This window comes from Priapulus caudatus, unplaced genomic scaffold, assembly GCF_000485595.1.
Source record: "Priapulus caudatus unplaced genomic scaffold, Priapulus_caudatus-5.0.1 Scaffold475, whole genome shotgun sequence".
NCBI classification, from domain to species: domain Eukaryota; kingdom Metazoa; phylum Priapulida; class Priapulimorpha; order Priapulimorphida; family Priapulidae; genus Priapulus; species Priapulus caudatus.
The window spans coordinates 53,049-62,948 of NW_014577536.1; positions in this window are offsets into that span (position 1 = coordinate 53,049).

A 9,900-nucleotide genomic window follows, 5' to 3' on the forward strand; every position below is an offset into this window, starting at 1 on the left:
CCGCGTGCACACGCTGCGCCACCACTGCCACCATCACCATCAACAACATTAATATCACCGTCACCATCACCACCATCAACATCATCATCATCACCATCACCATCAACAACATTAATATCACCGTGACCATCACCATCAACACCATCAACATCAACATCATCATCACCATCAACAACATCATCATCACCATCACCATCACTGCCACCATCACCATCAACAACATTAATATCACCGTGACCATCACCATCAACACCATCAACAACAACATCATCATCACCATCAACAACATCATCATCACCATCACCATCACTGCCACCATCACCATCAACAACATTAATATCACCGTCACCATCACCGTCAACAACATCATCATCATCACCATCATCATCACTGTCACCATCACCACCATCAACCTCATCATCACCATCACAATTTACTCTATTAACATTAACATCACTATCATCATCATTATCATACTATCCTAATTATCATCCTCATTGCCATTACCATCACTATCATCATTCGTCACAACCGACGCCGACATGATATATACATAGACGATACATACAGCAACAGTGACAACAAAGCCCTCCTGTAACCTAGCGTTAGAACGTACCTAAAGAAATACCATAATCTCACTAATGTATTTATCGCGCGTTGGCTACGAGTTTGGTGACGGAGCCTCGTTCACCACGGCTGCGGCAGCCTGTGCCACAATCAACAACCATGTAAATATTTCAACGCTGCTCGCAGGCAATTCAAAGAACATTATTGACGATTGCCTCACAAAGCACGCTAAACATAGATTCTTCATCAGTACCGCGACTCATATCAACATCATTGTATGGTCTAGACACATATATATGTATTTATATATATATATATTTATATATATATATTATCAGGAGATATTATATATATATTACTATATTACCCGGTGCGAGAATCTACGTGAACATACACATGTACTGTACATAAATATATTATGAACGTTGATATCCCGTTCTCTGCATCCAATTTCCAACTGCACCGACGTCTGCACTCTGCACAGATGGAGCGGCTGGGCAGGCAGGCAGGCAGAGCTATGGGGCTCTCTACGCGCTCTCTCCATCTCTCTCTCTCTCTCTTTCTCTTTCTCTTTCTCTCTCTGTCTCTCTCTCTCTCTCTCTCTCTCTCTCTTTCTGTCTCTCTCTCTCTCTCTCTTTCTGTCTCTCTCTCTCTCTCTCGCTCTTTTTCTGTCTGTCTGTCTCTCTCTCTTTCTGTCTCATCTGTCTGTCTGTCTCTCTCCTTCTCATGGAGGCAAGTCAGGCGAGTAAAGGAGAATAGGCCCTACATATTCTAGCCACCCAAGACGCGCACCGCAACGCACGTGCCACTGTACAAGGCAACTCCGCAAATCAGATAGAGCACCCGAGAAAGTCTCCTAAGGTCCATTCGAATACGCGTGCAGGAGCATGACGCCCGTTTGATCCGGTTGCCTTCCTAGTAAGCTAGGCCCGGCCGAAATAATGTCAAGCGTAAAAGAGACTCTAGAATGAGACTTTGAATATCCCCCTTGTGAGGTTCTAATGAGCTCATTGACGCAAGCTTTGTGTCGTTTTTGCTCCGTGTCGCGCGATAGGACCCGCATAACCTGTTGCACTTGACGTTGGTATCGCGAACACTTCTGTAAAGAATTGAAGGTTGAGTCGGTTCTCTTTATGGCGAGTTGAAGATCGGCGCAATTATGGTGATAGTAACACTGCAGTTAATCAAGTTTTTATCATGTTTAATCACTATCTATTTACTCCTTGTTTTGATATCGGTGGCAAAAAGCTCCCTAGCTTCCTGTTAATAATGTTTCATTATATGACCGATGGAAAATAAATTTTACTTGAACTTGGACTCTAAACTACTGAAGGCTACACGAAACGCTTGCCTTTTTAGTTCATTCCTTATAGGTTTCATTGCCTTGCCTTTGCCCGAAGATCAACGGGAAAATTTCTGCAGGCGGAAACACACCACGCAACGATCACGCACAGCCAACAACCAAGTCGACGCACCACTTCACGTATCTCTATTATCACACACACACACACCGACTGCCAAAGCACGCGTGTTGAGCCTGCGGCCCATCTCATAAGCAATGACTTGGCGAAATTCACCCCTGTGCGCATGCCCTTGATCCTGACCAGTTCTATACGAATTTAAGGTTCTCTCGTCATACCCTTACCTCTCTCGAGTTGCTTGCGCACGCTAAGCATCCAAACACGACCATGACGCTGTGAAATACGAATACAGTCACGTCGCTCGGCACCCGTCAGCACAGCAGACAGAACTGCGCCCGTGTGTCACTGATAATAGCCTCCAACTAAAGAACTAGTTCCTCCTCCTAAAGCTAGCCAGCGGCCAGTATAGTCAGCGAGTTTACATCCCCGCACTCACGCCAACAGTAAAGGAAGCTTTGTCGTCGTCGGCAGGCATACCTCAGCTCTACACGGTCCGCTTGCCTCTGCGGATCTCTTCTCTAGCAAGACGCACGGGCAGGTACAATGAATCATCACGCTGTTACCGCAGGTGCTGGCGATGGCGAGTCAGAAAATTGAGGGGGGTGCAGGCGAGCGTGGGAAGAGGCAGGGACCATCTGTTGCGCCTTACGCCGCTGCCTTTGCCACGGTACCACGTCAGCGAACAAGCCGCTGCGGCCTCTCTCAAAGTCCGTCCCCTCGTCTTTCGCTGTGCGAGGCTAGCGTCTTGGGAAGGGGGAGAAGGGAACAGGAAAATCAAGAAGTTGCTCCTTGTGTGAATGTCCCACCTACGGCCTGTGTTTAGTGTGTGATTCAGGTTCGCGAACTTCGTCTACAATCAGGCCAGCATGTTTCAGCCAATTATACTACATTATATAGTGCATATATTCTTCTACATATATATTATATATATATATATATATTATAGGCGAGAGAGAGTAGAGAGAGAGAGATAGAGCGAGAGAAGAGAGAGAAGAGAGAGGAGAGCGAGGATATATATATATATATATATTATATAGAATAGACGATTCAATCAAAAGCCTTTGAGATGAAGTATATATATTTTCTTCTCACATTATACAAACAGTATATATATAGCTCCCGAATTATCGGAAGTCCCGGAGTCAAATACTCCGCTGATTTACTGTCGACTCCCTGAAAAATTCCTGCCATACCCTAAGCTATATTCGTTCCAGAGGATAAAAAGAGAAGGAGGTAGATATGAGGACGAAGGGCGGGTTATAGAAAAGTGGGAGTAGTAGACAGTGAGTGAGGTGGATATATAATAGGGGGCGCTGCGAAGCACGCTCGAGGAATTGCGCGTATTTTTTCAGGTCTTGATGTCCAAAAAAAATTTGGCTAGACATGCAACGCCGCAATGGAATCTTAAAAATAAGAAGATGAAACTGCATGTAATGCCATATTGTTAATATTGTCTTTAACGTTCTGAACCTCAGACATGCGCCAAATCCCTCTTTTTTAAGGGTAAGAGAGTTCGTTTTGCGCCTCCCGTGTTGCAAAAGTTAATTTCTACCCTGTATATATTATATTATTATATATATTATATATATATAATATATATATATATATATACACACGAAGAATACATTCATATTTCAAGGCTTTTGATTAACAAAACACAATTACCACAATTACATAAGCGGCCGTAAATCGACACGTTCTTCTGCGGTTGTCAACAACAACCAGCGCTCATGCAAAACGAGCAAATGGCGGACGCCGCGGCTATAAACACACCTGCGCATGCAGGTAGCAAGCAGGTAGCGTGATGCGACGGACGACGACAACCAGCACACCTTATTGACGGCCATAAAACCAGCCGTCAGTATACAGAAGGACCCGCAGCAGCAACAGCAGCAACATAGCAGCAGCAGCAGCAGCAGCAGCAGTAGTAGTAGTAGTAGAAGTAGTAGCAGGAGTAAGATAATATAGGATCCTATATATTATATCCTATATTATCTTACTCCTGGTAGTAGTGGTAGTAGTAGTAGTAGTAGTAGTAGTAGTAGTAGTAGTAGTAGCAGCAGCAGTAGTAGCAGCAGTAGTAGTAGTAGTAGCAGAAGCAGCAGCAGCAGCAACAGCAGCAGCAGCAGAAGCAGCAGCAGCAGCAACAGCAGCAGCAGCAGTAGCAGCAGCAACAACAGTCAACAGATACGTCACCGCCTCACGCGCCTCCGCAGTAGCAGCAGCAGCAGCAGCAGCCCAGAACTACCTACATCAGCGCCTCTACCCCCGTGCAACAACCAGCAACGTCTCTGGTGGCCTTGGTTACAACAGTCCACGTGAAAATCAATGAGAAATCGGACGCAGTGGATCAGTAATGAGACCATCCCCGCATGGCACAGAGACAGGGCACCACTGTACTGCTACTACTACTACAAGGTACTGCTGCTGCTGCTGCTGCTCCAGCAATCAGGTAGCACTGTCTAAGCAGGGGCAGAAAACTCATTTACGCTAAGCGCATACGGCGAGTCGATGCGACTGCGGCGATACACGCTCTCCGTCGTGATCATTAGAAGCCCTAGCCAACGAGTCTCTCATCTTCTCATCTCAACGCGCTCCGACATAACAAGATCCGCCTCGCACCGCACCGCAATCCCGCAACGATCCGAGGCGGTCTGCATGCACTCGTACGCGACACTCACGGCGTTACTGCGATCGAATACGTTGAATCGATGGGATTCTTTACGAAGACCTTGAATATAAAATATACTTCCCCCCCCCACACCCACCAACCTTCCATCCATCCATGGATCCTCAAGTTTGTAAGACCTCGACACCGATAAGCCGGTGTCCCACACGTACATGTACGTATGCTGCACGTGCACACACACACACACGCACGCACGCACGCACGCACGCACGCACGCACGCACGCACGCACACACCTAGTAGTAGAGTGTGTTAGTCAGCTAGAAGTAACGTGTAGACGTACGACAAACGAATCAGAACTGATAACGGGTAAAACATGAGGAAAACAGAGGTCATTCCCGTACACGCACGCGCACGCGCACGCGCGCACACACACACACCCGCATGCTCATATACCGACCACAACTGCCGAGGATCACGTGGAAAACTAGGCCCGCAAGCACCGCGACACGAACCGATAATATATATCCTCCTCCCCATGCAGCGACACGGCGTCCGCGATAGCTACGCACACGAGCAGACGAGAGCCTCGGCAACGCCCGACGGTCGCCATCTTGAATTCAGTAAGCGCCATCGTCAGCATCTAGAGATGGAGTCGGTGAGAGCAGCGGTACAGCGCGCGCACGAGAGAGAGAGAGAGAGAGAGGGAGATTGAGCGCATGGCTACGAGCAGGCAGACGCGCACGAACCATCCGTACTCGCTACCTCAGCGCGTCGGAGCAGTTACGCCTGCTCGACAAAATTACCCATCCTCGAAAAACACGCTGTGAGCTGCCAGCGTCCATAAACGACAGGAGATCGTCGGCCACCCCTTCTGGCACTACTCGCATTGTCTGTGCTGTGGGCAGGGGTGGTCGATACACGGGCAGGGCGACGTACTCCCTCCTGGAATAACAACAGATCGACCAGGACGACAGGTTCAACACGGCAAACCTGCGTCTTTTACTGAAATAAACACCACCCGCCTTTTTCACGGCCACTGCCCTTTCTCGGAAATCGAATTCGCCTTCTGCGGGCAGGAACTATAGGAGTTATCGAGCTATGGCACGCACGTATTGATGGTTCTAAGCCTATCAGCGCACGACCTTTCCCGTCATCAGTTTACCACCCACCCACAGCAACACCCGTGGATGCTACAAGCACGCACGCACACGTGCACGCACACACGCGAACGGAACTAAAGCAGCAGTATCGTAGACCATACTACATCGGAGCACTTCGAACACGGACATCAAACCGAGGAGCGGCCCCCACCCACCTTAACTCGGCTTATCCAGCCATGGTGTACTGAGCCTCACTATATATTGACCCTCGATCTCTGCCAACAGATATAGTCGCCGAGGCAGTACCATACAACAACGCCGTACAGTGCGCCCTCTGACGCACCGTTGCCAGAGCAGGCTGCTAGATTATGATGGTTCACACACACTCTCTCACACACACACGCACGCACGCACGCACGCACGCACGCACGCACACACACACCTCCCTCCCAAACATCAAGAAGCCGCATACACCGATACCAAATCCACCTACCCCTCATCTAACCTTCCACCTACCCCTCCACCACCCTCTACCTACCCCTCCCCACCCTCCATCTAACCTTGCACCACCACCCTTCACCTACCCCTCCAGCACCACCATCTACCTACCCCTCCACCACCACCCTCTACCTACCCCTCCCCACCCTCCATCTAACCCTCCAACACCACTATCTACCTACCCCTTCGCCACCCTCCACCTACCTATCCCTCCACCACCACCCTCTACCTAACCCTTCCCCACCCTCCACCTAACCCTCCAACACCACTATCGTGGGTGCGTGGGTCTGTGTTTGGCGTGACATGTCTGCACTTTTCGTATGTGGTATCTTGTGATGTTGTGCCCCACCTCTACCCACGACGCTAGCAGTGGTCCGCGTGCGGTTGCTTGCTTCCCGCGGGCCGCAGTGTGAAGGAACTACTAGCCCGACACTGCTGCATACGGAGCGTTGATCGCTACTCTCCACCTACTCTGGCTTCATACTGCCTCACCTCCACGAGCAGCTCAGCTGGGGGCTGCCGCTAGCTTTCTCTGCCTGGATGCGACGCCGTCCACAGGAGTCCTAGCCAAATTCGCCCGCGGAACCGCTCGACTCGACTGCGTCGCCGAGCGAGAGTACCGTCTTTGCTACGCGGGCTGTGACGGACAGGACGCCAGTTGCTCCGGCGTCGTGGGGGAGCGCGGTGGGGGAGGAGGACTGTACGAGGAAGGCTGGCGCCTCGACGCGCGATATTGATATTGGCCCCTCAGATCTCTGGCTGACGGCCTGCGCGCAAGCACGATTATCATCGGTCTCGGGCCGAGCGCGCCGGAAAGGGGGTCGAGGCGAAGTCGAGTTACCATACAACAAGGGGTGACCGCCTCTCGTACAGTTGCGGCCCGTCTGACGCCACCGTTGCCAGAGCTTGGCTGCATAGACCTTTATGATGGATTCACAACATCTCTCACACACACAACGCACGCACGCCGCACGCACGCACGCGACGCACGCACACACAGCACCTCCCTCCCAAACATCAAGATAAGGCCGCATACAGCCGATGCGATACCAAAAATCCACCTAACCCTCATCTAAACCTTCCACCTACCCCCTCAGCCACTTCCCCTCTAGCCATAACCCTCCCCACCCTTCCCATACTAACCTTTGACACCACCACTCTTCATCTTACCCCCTCCCCCAGACCAGCAGTCTACTTACCCCTTCCACCACCACCCTTAGCCTTATCCCTTCCCCTCACCCTCCCATCATAACGCTTCAACGCACTCGATCTATCTACCTACCGCTTCGCCACCTCAACCTAACCTATCCCTCCAAGCCACCACCCTCATTACCTAACCCTTCATCCCACCCTCCACCTACCCTTCGCCCCACCTGCCACCTACCTATCCCTCCACCACCACCTCTACGCCTAACCTCCCACCCTCCACCTACCCTTTTAACACCCTCCACCACCATCCAACCTTACCCCGTTTCCCCACCTGCACCACCACCATCTACCGTTACCTCTACCACCACCCTCTAACCTACCCCTTCCCTTACGCCCGTCCCCACCATCACCCTTACCCCCTTCCCCGACCCTCCATCAACCACCACGGCATCCTACCATAGCCCCCATCACCCACCACCCATTCTACCACTGCGAGCCCCTGGGCCCCAGCCCTCCACGCGATGCCTATCCCCTTCGCCCCAGGCCCGTCCATCTAACGTGTGGACCCCTTCATCCACTTTCTCAATCGTACCCCGCTTTCCTCCCTGTCCATCTACCCCTGCCCACCCGTCCATCTACCCCTCATCCACTCTCCATCTTAACCCTCATCACACTCTAACATCTACCCCTCCTCACCCTGCCATACTTACCCTGCCCCCGGCCTCCGATGACTTACCGCGAGCCGCTTCCCCAACTATCCATCTACCTCGTGGGTCGCTCACCCTCCTCCCCATAACCCTAACCACCGCCCTCGCACCCTCTACCCCATCCCCCTACCCTTCATCTACCTGGCCCTACCCTCCATCTACCCTCCCCACGCTCCAATTATCTATCCTCATCCACCTCCATCTACCCTCCCACCATCCAAATCTACCCCTCATCCACTCTCCATCTTTACCGCCTTCCTCACCCTCCATCTACCCTGCCCCACCGTCCATCTCACACCTCATCCACTCTCTCATCCTACCCCTCATTGCCACTCTCCATCTACCCCTCCCCACCCTCCACCTCTTGACCCCTTCATGCACCTCTCCCATCTACCCCTTCTTCACCCTCAACATCATACCGCTCCCACCCTCCCATCTACCCCTTCCCCACCTTCCATCTACCCCTTCTTCTCTCATCTTTAGCCTCCCGCGCCCTCCTACCCCTCCCTCCCACCCTCCAGTTCTACCCTTCCCCACCCTCCATCTTACCCCTCCCCCACTCTCTCTCACTTCTCTCCAGCGCTCTCTCTCTCTCTCTCTCTGTCTCTCATCTCTCTCTCCTTCTCTTCTCTCCTCTTTCTCTCTCTCTCTCTCTCTTCTTCTCTCTCTCTCTCTCTCTTCTCTCTCTCTCTCTCTCTCGTCTCTCTCTCTACTCTCTCTCTGCTCTCTCTCTCTCTCTCTCTCTCTTCACTCTCTCTGCTGCTCCTCTCTCTCTCTCTCTCATCTGCTCTCTCTCTCTCTCTCTTTACTCTAGTAAAACCCGGCGAACAGTCTTGTTGATACGCGGGCCTAGCATTCTCAGGCCAGCGCGGTTTTGCCGGCGGCATGCGACGCCCTGGCAAACGTGACAAGCACCCCGACGAGGACTACAGCCGCTCAAGCTGGCTTGCCCGTTCAAAGACTTGACTGCACGAAAAATGGCAGTGCAGGGCAGAGTAGGCAAGCAGGCAAGGCAGGCAGGCAGGCAGGGAGCGGAGGAGGGAGGGAGGGAGGGAGTGAGAGGCAGGCAGCAGGAAGTGAGTGGCAGGCGCAGTGATGGGCAAGCAGCAGGAAGGCAGGCAGGAGGCTGGCAGGCAGGCAGAAACGCAGCAGGGCAGCAGCAGTGAATGCAGGCAGGCAGGGACAGGTAGCAAGCAGAGAGGCAATGCAGGCAAGAAGGGCAGGCAAGCAGGCAGGCCAAGGCAGGCACGCAAGCAGGAACGCAGTCGCGTAGGGAGGCACGCGCCAGTATTGTAGCAGGCAGGCAGACAATGTAGCAGGCAATCAGGCAAGCAAGGCAGGGCAGGACAGGCAAGCTAGCAAGCAGTGCAAGCAGGCAATGGCATTGCAAGCAGGCAGGCAGTGCGTTACGGTAAGCGCCCTCCCACTGATGACGATGTGGCGGCCAGCAGCTACAGCATTGTTCGCAACACAACGTACTGCCATCGGTACGCCACAGGTCATGGCTGCAACTTCCTCTGGTGTAAGATCATCACACACCGCTAGCTCACTCGTTGGCCAGCTTATATAGTCAGTCTCCTTAATTAGCGCCATACATAATCGCTGTGCCATACATCATCTTTCAACGCCAAGCAGACCTATGTAACGCCAAAGGGCTGTTGTCCATACACTAACCTTTGAGTTGCCCTGCCTTCTCTCTCCTCGTTTCCCTCCTCTCTCTCTCTTCCTCCCTCTTCTCTCTCTCTCTCTCTGCTCTCTTCTCTCTCTCTTCTCTCTCTCTCTCTTCCTCCTCTTCCTCCCTCATCCTTTTTCGGCTCTCTCTTTTCG